General features: G+C 46.8%; 2 non-coding genes across 2 annotated transcripts; one reads left to right on the top strand and one right to left on the bottom strand.

The window, feature by feature from the left end:
• Window positions 1-1,322: 1,322 nt before the first annotated feature.
• Trnad-guc (transfer RNA aspartic acid (anticodon GUC)) lies at window positions 1,323-1,394 on the bottom strand. Its single transcript has one exon. It is a non-coding gene; the product is annotated as a tRNA-Asp (tRNA).
• Window positions 1,395-7,318: 5,924 nt separating this feature from the next.
• Window positions 7,319-7,390, top strand: Trnad-guc (transfer RNA aspartic acid (anticodon GUC)). The gene has a single exon. It is a non-coding gene; the product is annotated as a tRNA-Asp (tRNA).
• The last annotated feature ends 5,890 nt before the right edge of the window (window positions 7,391-13,280 follow it).

The following is a 13,280-nucleotide window of genomic DNA, read 5'->3' on the forward strand; positions in this document are numbered from 1 at the left end:
ATTACAGGCCGATCAGCTTACTGTCAGTCATCTACAAGGTATTTACCAAGGTAATCGCTAACCGAATCTCTGCAACCTTAGATTTCAGTCAACCTAAAGAACAAGCAGGGTTCCGTAAAGGTTATTCAACAATGGACCATATTCACACGATCAATCAGGTGATAGAGAAGTGCGCTGAGTATACTCAACCCCTATATATAGCCTTCATAGATTATGAGAAAGCATTTGACTCGGTCGAAACCCTAGCAGTCATTCAGGCATTACGGAACCAGGGGGTAGATGAGCATTATGTAAGAATACTAGATGATATCTACAGTGGGTCTACAGCTACCATCATCCTCCATAGGGAGAGCAGTAAAATACCTATAAGGAAGGGTGTCAGACAAGGAGACACAATCTCTCCAATGTTATTCACAGCATGCTTACAAGAAGTATTCAGAACGTTGGATTGGGAACAGGTGGGAGTAAGGGTTAATGGAGAATACCTCAGTAACCTCAGATTTGCTGATGACGTTGCCTTGCTAAGTAACTCGGGGGACGAATTGCAAAGCATGCTTTCCGCACTGGACGAACAGAGTAGAACCGTGGGCCTGAAAATTAATATGCAGAAAACTAAAGTAATGATCAATAACCTCGGGACAGCACAGCAGTTTGAGATAGGTGGCGAGGCAGTGGAAGTGGTAAGCGAATATATCTACTTAGGCCAAGTTGTGACCCCAGATCCCAACCATGAGGCAGAGATAATTAGAAGGATCAGAATGGGGTGGGGTGCATATGGCAGACATTCTCAGATAATGAATAGCAGCCTACCATTGTCGCTGAAGAAGAAAGTGTATGACAGCTGCATCTTACCGGTACTCACCTACGGGGCAGAAACTTGGAGGCTCACTAAGAGGGTTCAACTTAAATTGAGAACGACTCAGCGGGCAATGGAGCGGAAAATGATAGGTGTAACATTAAGGGACAAGAAGAGAGCGGAGTGGGTCAGAGAGCAAACTGGTGTTAAAGACATATTAGTAGAAATTAAGAAGAAGAAATGGACGTGGGCAGGGCATGTAATGCGAAGGCAAGATAACCGCTGGTCATTAAGGGTAACAGAGTGGATCCCTAGAGAAGGCAAGCGTTGCAGGGGGCGGCAGAAAGTTAGATGGGCAGATGAGATCAAGAAGTTTGCGGGGATAAATTGGTCACAGTTGGCACAGGACCGAGGTAATTGGAGAATAATGGGAGAGGCCTTTGCCCTGCAGTGGGCGTAGATAGGCTGGTGATGATGATGATGATGAGATAGAGCAAGAGTTTGAAAGAAAAAGAAAAAAAAAAATCTCCCCGTCGGGGAATCGAACCCCGGTCTCCCGCGTGACAGGCGGGGATACTGACCACTATACTAACGAGGAGGATGCGAGTGAACGGGAAAAAGAACCGTGACTAAAATTCGCTCGAGGACGCAACTCGCGACGCTGTTTTTCGCGAAGCACTGTTACTCGAAGCAAGTCTGCCAGGTGGCAGGCTTATCCCAAATTGTTTTTTTTTTACGGGCTACTATGAACGACCTATTGTAGGGGGATGCCTTACCCAAAAAATCTTCATAGCACATCCAGATTACCCCACGCGGCTGTTTCTTATCTCGACCAAGTATAAAAAAGAAAAAAGAACGACCCTGACCTGGGATCTTCGGATGTACGTGTTTGACGGGCTGAAGCAGCACCCGGGCTATGAGGCGCGCCGTATTGGAGGGCTCCGGATTAATTTTAACCAGCTGTTATCTTTAACTTGCGCAGAAATATCGACACACGGGCGTTTTCGCTTTTTGCGTCCACCAGAAAAAAAGACCACCGAAGCCGGGAATCGAACCCACGTCCTCAGACTCAGCAGCATGGCCCGTAAGCCGGTGAATATCGTATCCTGGAATAGCACCGCGACTTCGTGTTCAACAACGGAATGCCGTTTGACCACATATATGATATATATGCCTGAGTCCACACAAATGATTGCGGGACTGCGATTCAATTGTGATTCAATTGTGACCACCAGAGACCTGAACGGGATCTGATTGGTCCCCAGAAGAAGAAGGGAGATTAGTACTAAAATAAAATTTGAAAAGAAACGAAACGCTAAAATGAGACGCTAAAGATTACATGTCATGAACACACCCTCCGACGGTGCAGTGATCAACGCTCTCCTGAGAAATTCCTTGGAAATATGAATTCAGGCGGAATTTTCATTTAAATCTGCCGCCTGCTTACAAACCTTTCCTGCGTTCCCTGAACCTGACGTTTTATACGGGCGGTCGGATCACGTTCCGGTGGGCAACCGCGCTTCTCTGTTTACAACGCGTAATTTGGCAAAAAAAAAGAAAACAGCTTTCTTTCTGTAGAGAGCCCTCGTAAATTGATGTTATGTCAGAAAAAAATGTAAGCATTCGCATTCCCATCATTCAGGGCGCATAAATAACGTCAATATTGACGATATTCTTTCCCGGCCTTCAATCTCTATTGGCGTGCTGTTTTAGCATCGTATGCTGTCCATGTTCAGGATTTGTCGCTCTCATGTTTGTTACCTTGTCCATGTTAAGGATTGCAGTCGTCACTTTACACATTTGTAAGGAGTGGGTAAGGGTTCGCATTGGTGTGTTCGACGAATAACGATTTTGCGGCATCATGACAGGCTTGTTCAAGTTTAACCAGTACATACACTAGCCGCGTTCAGAGGTTTGTTTTTTATGTTTTGTCTAGTTTTTTTTTTTCAATACATGCTCCACCGCGCAGAAGCTGGGCAGTGCTGTTCCTGGGCACGTTAATAAAAGCTTGACTGATTGATTGATTGACTGATTGACTGATTTGTTGAGTGATTGTTGATTTATTGATTGATGGATTGATTGATTTGTTGATTGATGGATTGATTGATTTTTATTAATGAATGAATGAATTGATTGATTGATTGATTGAATAGATAAATGAATGAATGAATGAATGAATGAATGAATGAATGAATGAATGAATGAATGAATGAATGAATGAATGTTTCTACTGAATGAATGAACTGTTGTGACGTCCATTTGGCAGAGACTGCTCCCTTTGAATCACCAACATGGAATAATGCGCACTGTTCGTTTCGTACGGAAGTGGTTGGTTGCTACGCGTGGAAAACAACCTCGCTAGGTCGGACAAACACGTAGGACGAAGGGTTAAAACGAAATAAAACCACGGGCGCAGAAACATAACACGCAGGAGGAATGACAGAGCGTCCCCGTGCCAAACGTCACGGAAGCAGCGCTCAGCCAGCAGCCCTCCTGCCTTACGAGTAACTCCGAGACATACATTTCGAAAGGTTCCGCGCCCCTGGTCGTGTTTAATGGCGGCAATAAAAGTGAACGCCTACTCCCATTCCGGAGTCGCGGAGCGGTGGCTCATTGCGCTGAGGGGGCCTCACCAGTGACCTTGAGTTTTTAACAGCCTTGGGAACAACGGCAGGGTCGCATTAGGACATCGTGCGAACCCGTTTTGTCTCGCCGTTTCAGAGGACTTTGTGCTCAGAGAAGCAAGAAGACCGTTGCGGATCACCGCTCCAGCCTTAGATTCCAGCTTGATATGAAGTTATTATTATTATAAACTATTGTTTCGTTGACAATTATTTCTTTATTATAATGATTGAATGATCAAAATTACGTTTTAGCAATCTCTCCTGTTAAAAATTAAATCCGTTCCACTCGACGTGAAATCTACAGGAAGTGCAGAGCAGTGATTCGCCATGATGCAGCAGCGCCGTTATCCGCGCACTGCTATACCACCAATGCAATTCAAATTTCCCGCCTCCGCAGTGCTCCCGCGCCCCCTGCCTGAAACAGTGCCTGCGTGAGTTCTGTTCTTTTTGTGCTTGCTTTTCCTCCCGCACGTGCCGGCGTTGCACCGCCGCTTTTTTTCGCTTACGGTAGTAAAAACCAACCCAACAAGCGTTCCTAACTAACTGAACGCGGGCGCTGCCGGTTAATTACGTATAGTTTGCCTCAAATGTACCCGCAGTTTCTTCGCGCTAAACAACGGGAAGATGCATGACAAGCGCCAGCGATTCACGCGTTTCTGACGCCTATGACTACATAAACCGCTTGGTTTTCGAGGCCTCTGTGGGACGCCGCGACGACAGAACGCCGTGTGGCTTTACTTGGGTTCAGCGAGCGACCTACGACGAGAAGGCGAGCCCTCTGCACTCCTCCGTATAACCACGACTTTTTTTGAGCAGGAAGCTTTCTCGCGATTTATTATTATTATTATTTTTTTTTTGGCTGGCCAATCCCACACTGCGAGTATGTGCTACTCTGGGGGTACGCGCCACTGTTCCGAAATACCCTCGGGTGCGTATCGTTGGGGTTCGGTGTGTACGGCGCGAATCGGTACCTGCTGCTTGGCGTTCGATTCGACCATTTCGAAATAGAAAAATCAGATAGACGCCGGTCTCTTAACACGAGGGACCCAGATTCGATTATTCCGGCCACAAATAGCGTTTTTTTTTTTCTTCTTTTACTTCTTTCTTCTTTTACTTTCTTCTTTTTTTACGAGCAGTGGGAGGCACTGCTCGTCTGCGAGGATCCGGAGAACCAGAAGAATCTGGTGAACCGCGCGAAGACGGCAGCCACCGACAAAGGTTTCCTGGAATGAGGAGACCTACCACCTCTGACCGGCAAGGACCAAGTCCTAGCTAGTCTTTTCAGACAATAAACGCTTATTTCTCTCTCTCTCTCTCTCTCTCTCTCTCTCTCTCTCTCTCTCTCTCTCTCTCTCTCTCTCTCTCTCTCTCTCTCTCTCTCTCTCTCTCTCTCTCTCTCTCTCTCACTTCCCCCACGATTATTCACCATCATCGTCAGAGAAAGTTGGTTTTCCTGCAGGGCGTAATGGACCTTTTTCCAGTAGCGATCTGCGCATGCGCGGGCTGCCGGTCCGCCATTCTTGGCAGGCGCCTCGGGCAAAATAAACAAAAGCGCGCCCCTCGGTTTTCTGCTTAGGAAGCGGCTATAATCTGCACGTTTTCTTTCTTTTTCTCTTTGGACTCCCCCTGGTGGGTTCGTACGTGCATACAATAATGGCTTTCTAAGAAAAGGAACGAAGACGCTTGAAACTGACCACGCTGCCAGCACATGGCTGCCAGTGAGGGGGTTACGAAAATGAAAAAAAAAAGGGGGGAGGGGGGGGGGGGCGCTTTGAACACGGCAGATTAGTCACGAGAACGTTCGCCTGCTACCGTACCGTGACATTCATGTGAAAGGTGCGGGTGACTGGTCAGTGCGGGAGGGGCAGCAGGACCTAGGGAGCCTACATGCGCCGCGCCTTCGTCGAAGGCGCACATGGCTGCCATGAGGGGCGCGACGAAGAGGAACGACGAAGGCGCGGCGCATGTAGGCTCCCTAGCAGGACCAGGATATTTTGTGCACGAGTTCTCCGAAAGTCAAACTTTCTTGGGGGTGTGCGTTACTGCCATTTTTAGTTCGCCGTGGCGGCCGCTAGAGGGACTGGTACTGGAAAAGGGTCCATTGCGTACAGCGGCATCAGTGAGGCCCAGTGATTTCCCTACACCCCCCCTAGGGGGTGTGTAGACCCCCCCTAGGTTTTCTGGACACCCCCCCTCGAATCCCCAAATTTCACTCTTGTCAGTCCTTGTATGGACCTTTTTCAGTATCGATCTGCGCATGCGCGGGCTGCCCGTCTGCTATTCTTGGCAGTAGCCTCGGGCAAAATAAACAAAAGTGCGCCCCCCGAGCTTGCTGTTAGCGTTGCATGTATTTATTTCCTTTTTTTCGACAGCTCGTGGCAAGTTCGTATGTCCACACAAAAAAGGCTTTCAAAGGAAAGGGGCAAAGTGGTTTGAGGCTGACCACGCTGCGAGCACATTGCTACCAGCCAGGGAGTAGCGAAAAGCGCTACGGAAGCTAATCCTGGCGTTTTAATAAATCGGGAGCGTACAATCGGTGCCTGATTTATAAGTGCTGCATAATTCGTGTACTACCTAAACATTGTTTCAAGAACTCAAATTTCGTCACTGGCCCTGGTAACAAGTTCGAAAATGTCCTTATACGTTGAAAAATGGCGAGAAATTAAAAAAAAAAACTGAATACGGACCTTTCATGGTAAAAAATGAATTTCTCTAAATTTATTTTTTTCTTAGATTGAATAGGAAGCACCGCCTCTCAGGTGTATATATATATATATATATATATATATATATATATATATATATATATATATATATATATATATATATATATATATATATATATATATACCGAATGGGCCTTTTCAAAGGAGCGATTTGCGCAATTGTGGCGTGAAGTTCCGCCGTTCCCAACTAGTACTTCGTGGAAGCGAGCCCCACAAACACATATAGAAAATGAAAAACGTACGTCACGGGGGTGAGCGTTTGGTTAACAGACGTCTATTATTTAACTAGTGGGATAAAATGAACCCCCCCCCCCCCTTCCCCAGAGCCATTGAGACACCCCCCCTTGATTCGATGCCTGGGGAAACCCCTGGTGAGGCCACTGAAGCTTCGCTTTAAAACAGCGTCATCGCGGCAGTTGACGAAGTGAAATGAAAGGTTTTGAGGTCTTTCGGAAACCCGCTACCCCGCTAACATGTTAAAAGGGAGGCTGTGAATTTCAGCATTGAGTGAAGTTCTTTTGGATTGAGGTTAGGGGTGGAAGGAAATGAACTGATGAATCGATTGATTGATGTTGTCGATTTATATTGTTGCATAGCTGACTGACATTGCGATCTTACTCATACATTCCCAGCTCTTGGAAAAATAAACTGCATCTCGTCAAAATTGTTACCACAATATTGGGCTGTTACAATTTAATTTGTTGTTAGTGCGAGCATTGCTAATGACTCCCCTAAAACATCTCTTTGAAATTTAAATGCGCGGGTTGAACGCGTCGGTGGTATTCCCGTGGGCAGTAAGGCACGCCTTAGTGGAAGGGCTCCGGATTATTTTGTCCGCATGGGTATAGTTAATCATTATACTTGGGTATAATTAATCATGACAGTATAATCATGATACATGGTCGTTTTCGTTTTTTGTATCCAACACAGAACCGCCTCTAAGTCAGCTGTGTTCTACATGTCTGTAATCTCGATAATGGATTTGCTGTCTTTGACAAATCGAAATTTATTTGAAACGCACATTAGTGAGACGGTTGTTAAAAATAACCTAAATCGTCAATAAACATGTCAACTACCGTACCTGCATCCAGTAACAATTGAGGACAAAAAACATGTCGACAGAACCACGAGCTAATTTTATGCTACGTTCTCTTCCGTAGCGACTCCCGTCCTCCTCGTTAGTATAGTGGTCAGTATCCCCGCCTGTCACGCGGGAGACCGGGGTTCGATTCCCCGACGGGGAGCTTTGTTTTTTTTTTTCCTTTTGTTATAACATTGAAAATATCACGAAGACCGTGAATAGGACGCAGCCAGGTTTCATTCGTTGCGTAAAACATTCAAAGTTCGCAAATTCGACACAAGCGATGGTATTCCAGTGAATTTAACGTTTTGCTTTTTTCATAGAGGCGAGATACATTCCCGTAAAGAATATACCAATAAGTTTGCCTTCCTCTTCTACATGATGTGAGTGAGTGAGTGAGTGAGTGAGTGAGTGAGTGAGTGAGTGAGTGAGTGAGTGAGTGAGTGAGTGAGTGAGTGAGTGAGTGGGTGAGTGAGTGAGTGAGTGAGTGAGTGAGTGAGTGAGTGAGTGAGTGAGTGAGTGAGTGAGTGAGTGAGTGAGCGAGTGAGTGAACGAGCGCTTGATGGGTAGAGTTTTCGATTTGTGATTTCTGCACCATTGTGAAATAGACAAATATACTTTGAACAAAATGATAATTCCATGACACGTAGGATTGTTCGTTTTCGGGTTTTATATTTTTTCAAAATCGGGAGGTAAAAATCTGGTGCTATTTTGCGAACTGATATTCGGGGAGAAATTGGGTGTTTTGGTGAAACCATTAAGAAATTCGGGTTTTTTTGGGGGAGGGGGGGGTGGGGGGAGGGTAAAGCGATAGGTGTACTAAGTTTATTTAATACACTCAGTTTATTGTAGATGGTATCACGAACCTTTTAACTCTCACGGGTTAAATATAGTTGTTTATTTCACCCTGGTAATCGGGGGACTTCAGGGTTCTCTTCAAAACATGCTCTCCGAAATTTGGCAGCTATTCGTAAATGACTAAATAATGACAGTAAATAGCATTCATAACGGCTAACAAATGAAACATTTTATTCACGAAAAGCTGGTCATCTATTGCTCCCTCATCCTTGCTACATTAGGGTGATGTTCTTGCGCAACTTGTCGGTCTTCATTTTGAGGCCTGTCTCATCGCTGAACGTATCTCAACTGGGAGAAGGTTCTCGCGACAACACAGCCTCCATTAGCGAGGCACAATAATGTTAGGGTAGCATTTACCAGCCGGAGGTTGCGGGTGGTAGAGTTATTCGAATACTCAATGAGTTCCGAAGGTGTGTTTGTGGGGCTCGCTTCCACGAAGTACTAGTTGGGAACGGCGGAACTTCACGCCACAATTGCGCAAATCGCTCCTTTGAAAAGGCCCATTCGGTGAGAAATCGGGTTGAACCAGAATCTCCTGACCCGTGTTCGGGGTATAAGAATCAGGTGAAATCAGGTTTTACCCGAAAACGAACCATCCTAATGACACGTGACCAGCAGGGCCTGTAACTTTACTTTAGCGAATGCTTCTAAACGCAACAACACAACTGAAAGTTCCGACACCGTCGCAGTAGAAAATTAATGCAAGCGTACAAGTTTAATTAATCGAACGACAATTCTTGCAAGCTTACGCACGACCCGATTAGTGCCATACAATGACCACCTATACGGCCATCAGCCACCCCGTTTTTTCATTGCCTCCTGCAGCTACAACCTGTTTCCAGATTCCTGACGGCTACAGTGGTTGAAGTCACGGGGATCATAACTTATAGGCGCTCTTCCGCACGATCAAAAACTCCATACATGCCCGCGTCGACAGTACCGTCGCTGTCGTTATCTGGCTGCAGCTTTGACCGGATCTGCACGAAGCTATTTCGGCTTCTAATCACAGCTGCGCGGGAACATGCCCCGATCGGAGAGAAATTAAATGACGCATTCCCGTACAGATTTTGCAACATGCGACTTTAAACTTGCGCAACGTATACGTCAGGGCCAGCGACGGTACATCCGACATGAGAATCGAGAGCGGTGCCCATCTGTAAAGATTGCAAAACGTATGAGCAAGCCTTTTTTTTTCTCGAACCTATACTTCTAAGAAAAACGAGGATAATGTAATGAAAAGAGACGACACCGCGAATATTTGCAAGATTCGTATTTGTATCGCCGGGCCTCTCTCTACTCGCCGGCCGAGACGTGAACTATTTGAGCAATTCAGGAAACCTGTTCTCTCGGCCTCCAAAGATGTCCGGGCCTGTTACCGTAGCCTCACACGCGCACTTTGAGGAACGCCAACGCAGCAGGTAGCCAGCCCGATCTCAGTTGTGCATGGCATTTCCTGGCTGCAAATATCGGCGCTGCAGGATCCGGAATCATTTAAATTGTCTCCACCACTATGCGTAGCCCGACGGCTGCTATCGAAATGCGAAATCGTGCCCACGAGCCTTGTCCATGCCATTAGAATTTGAACTTCTAGAAACGTACAATCTATGTGCGACTATCCCACTTTTAAGATGTTTCCCTGCAACACAGGCAGCTATATCAAGTTGTCAACTTTGCTTTATTTCCATAAAATATATGGTGGATTTGTTGGGACACAATATAGACAATATAGACACAATATAGACACAATATACAGCTGATTTATGTCTTAGATTAGCTGAAGCACTGCTTCCAGTGTAAAAGCAGTCCGTAAGGTTAAGCTTACATCGCAGAGAGAGAGAGAGAGAGAGAGAGAGAGAGAGAGAGAGAGAGAGAGAGAGAGAGGAGAGAGAGAGAGAGAGAGAGAGAGAGAGAGAGAGAGAGAGAGAGAGAGAGAGAGAGAGAGGGGGGGGGGGGGGGGGGGGGGGGGGACTAAACTGCCGTAGTGTGCAACAGAAAAGTAACCTAGTCACTTTACTTAGCTGACACCACGCAGCAAAGGATGTATATCTGAGTGTGGAAATGATTAACAACGTGCCACGAGGCTTTATTCGGCGACTGTAATCCCGTTCTATCATTCATAACACTCACGGCACGGCTCTCAGTCGCGTGTCGAAACGGTCAGTCTGGGTTGGCGTTCGACGAGTGTTTAATATAGCTCTTGACTACCTGGCTGGTCTAAAACCTGCGCGGGAAATTTAAATCCCTCTTCACATTGTCCGCTCTCGTGATACCAACGGCGCAAGCCTCGCGTATCTGGTCGTCCTTCGGACAATTTACCGCTTCACTCGGGGTGCTTTCACCCGCTTTCACCATGGATAAATCAGCTGTAATCCCAACCTGCCCGTAAGCTCTTCTGGAGAAACGTGGAGTTCGTCACTTCGATGCCGAGCTGGTTACTCACCAGAAAAAGCATTTCTATTGCGCATGCGCCGGGCGTGACATCCCCCGGCCTGACGCTGTCATGGGGTGGAAGTGAAGCAGCGCGAAACAGGGGGCGGGAAAAGCGGGCTGGTTTCTTCGAAATTAATTTGTAACGTGTTTTACATCTGAAGCCATATTTCGAAATGAGGTTTGATGAAAGAAATGGTCGCGTTTTTACGCAACACTGCTCTTGAAGCTGAAGCTCATTTGAATAAAATGAACGCAAATGAGATTATAAATCAAAAGAGCGCTGACACGAAATTTCAAAGCTGGGATAACTATGTAAAAGCTTTCCTTTGTATAATGAGATCTCCCAGCAAGCTTCAGCAGTAATCGTTAATTATAACATATTTTAAATCTAATTTTAATCTTTGTTCGCACAAGAAAGCTCAGAATAGATACCATCTCGCAATCGGTATCAGCCTGACCCATCTGCTCCACCTGGCTCCAAAGTGGCGACGTGAGGGTTCCCGTGACATGGCCAACGCGCTGGCTGAGGTTGGCGCGCGCTGTTCCACCGTGTCTACACGTCACGGTTTTGCGACTGACGTCATCTGCCTGGCGAATGGAGATGGTGGAGACCACGGCTGGTATGGCACCGGCAGAGGTGCGACCAAAACGGCGTCGTCATGATCGCCCTCCTAAGATGGCGGCCGCCTCGGTGTTCGTTTAGCCGAGACCGAAACTGACACCAATAAACGAGGCTGTAAATAATTATTTACGCTGCTATCGACCGTCTAACGTGCCATTCTTTTATTAGTGGGCTGGTAGGCACCCATAGCAGAGCAAAAAAATTAGCTCGAAAATTTCGGGTCAGTACCCCTTTAAGCGTTCAGTACCTGTTATAGAATTTAAAAGAAACAGTAAAATCAAGCTGCCTTACAACGTCTAACGTGGGTTGGTCACATTATATTACCTTGGTAATTACATGGCTGACGTAATGTTAAACTGCAAAGCTATGCAGCCGTCCGTAAGGAGCGTATACATTGCCTCTCGTATGAAAAAAAAAAAAAAGGAAACAAACAGGGGAAAAGAAGTTTGCTCTCATTATTGCATTAGTTAGCTTATATATAGGCAAGGCAAATACTATAAAACGTATTTCCGTAATCACACTAACGTTCTAATTAATACAAACACACTGTACTTTATATTCATCCCATTGCGAAACTTACATCAAGCACGCTCTTGTGCTTGGGTGAATCGATCCGGGCTTAGAACGCTGGTTCGATCCGGGCCACAGCGGCTGCTTTTAAGTGCAGAGCACTTTAGGCGCTCGCCTTGTCGTACTAGCTCGCCCGCTCAACCCGAACACATAGAGCACCAAGGCGGCGTCCCGGGGTAACGCTGTTATTCGCGGCGTACCCCAGAGGCTTCGAAAGCCAAACGGTTTATACAGTCGTAAGAGTTCAAAACTCGTGAAACGCTGGCGCTTGTCATACATATTCCCGTTGTTTGGGGCAAAGAAAACTATAGGTACATTTGAGGGAAAATATACGTAATTAACCGGCAGCGCCCGCGTTCCTTCAGTTAAGGACGCCCGTGGGGTTGGTTTTTAGGATATAGTAAACGCAAAATGTGGCAGTGCAACGCCAGCACGTGCGGGGAGGAAAGCACCAGAGAACAGAACTCCCGCCGGCGCAGTTTCAGGCAGGTGGGGGCGCGAGCACTGCGAAGGCGGGAAATTTGAAAGGCTGTGGGTGGCAGCAGTGAGCGGATAACGACGCTGCAGCTCATTATGGCGAATCCATGCTCTGCACTTCCGACAGCTTTCATATTAAGTGGAACGGCTTTAATTTTTTCAGACGGAGCCTAAATGCGAAAACGCCCAGCCGTCGAGACCGGCGCACGTTGAAGAATCCCAGGCGGTCAAAATGAATCCGGAGCCGTCCGTATACACGGCGCACCTTATAGCGTACGTACAGCTTTCGGCGGGTGAAACCGCCAAAAGTGACGCCTTAACAGCCCCAACACAATGAACTCTAAATTCACCACTTTTCAAAACTTACAGCGTGAGATAGGCGAAGCGGAAGCAGCACTGCGCCATATTTCCCGAGCGGCCGCGCTGATCAGGAAGTCGAGACCCTGTCGGTTTTTCCCACGGTTTTCGTGAACCAGTTTCCCAGTCTCACGCGTCTCCATACGACTGCACGGGCAGCGGCGGCAAGTCCGGACAGATACCGCGAATCGTGTAACGATTCCTCGTTGCGCGTCTCTCGGTTACACAGTCCGACGCTGTGCGCGTCGATGCTGCATTATCTCAGCGCCCGCCGAACTTCCTTCAACTCACCCCATGCATATTTCGCGCCGTCGCGTCGCGCTCTTTTTTTTCATGGGGTTAGTTTTAGAACTGTGCCATCATGCTGACTTCGCATCCCCATTGAATGCGAAAGAACAGAACAACAACAACAAAAAATGCAGCCGCACTACAGAGCAAAGACGTGTGCTGCCTACAACGTTCCTTTTTTTCTTCGTTTCGTAAGCTTAGTGCCGGAACCACCGAGCAACCATGCTGATTCTCCTTCTTCGTTGAATTTGAATAGAAAAGAATAAAACAAAAAAAATCACTCGCGTCGAAAAGCGAGAACGTGGGCTGCGTATGCAACGGTATCCGCATTTGATCACATCAGTATTCGATGGTTACTAACGTCGCTGCATTTAGAGTTGCACTGTACGGCCGCCACAGGAACGCGGGAAATGCAAATTACGAACCTCTGTCCAGAGTAGGATAAGGTCTG

Source organism: Haemaphysalis longicornis, unplaced genomic scaffold, assembly GCF_048455015.1.
Source record: "Haemaphysalis longicornis isolate Haplotype H1 unplaced genomic scaffold, Haemaphysalis longicornis Haplotype H1 scaffold_10, whole genome shotgun sequence".
Taxonomy (NCBI): Eukaryota; Metazoa; Arthropoda; class Arachnida; order Ixodida; family Ixodidae; genus Haemaphysalis; species Haemaphysalis longicornis.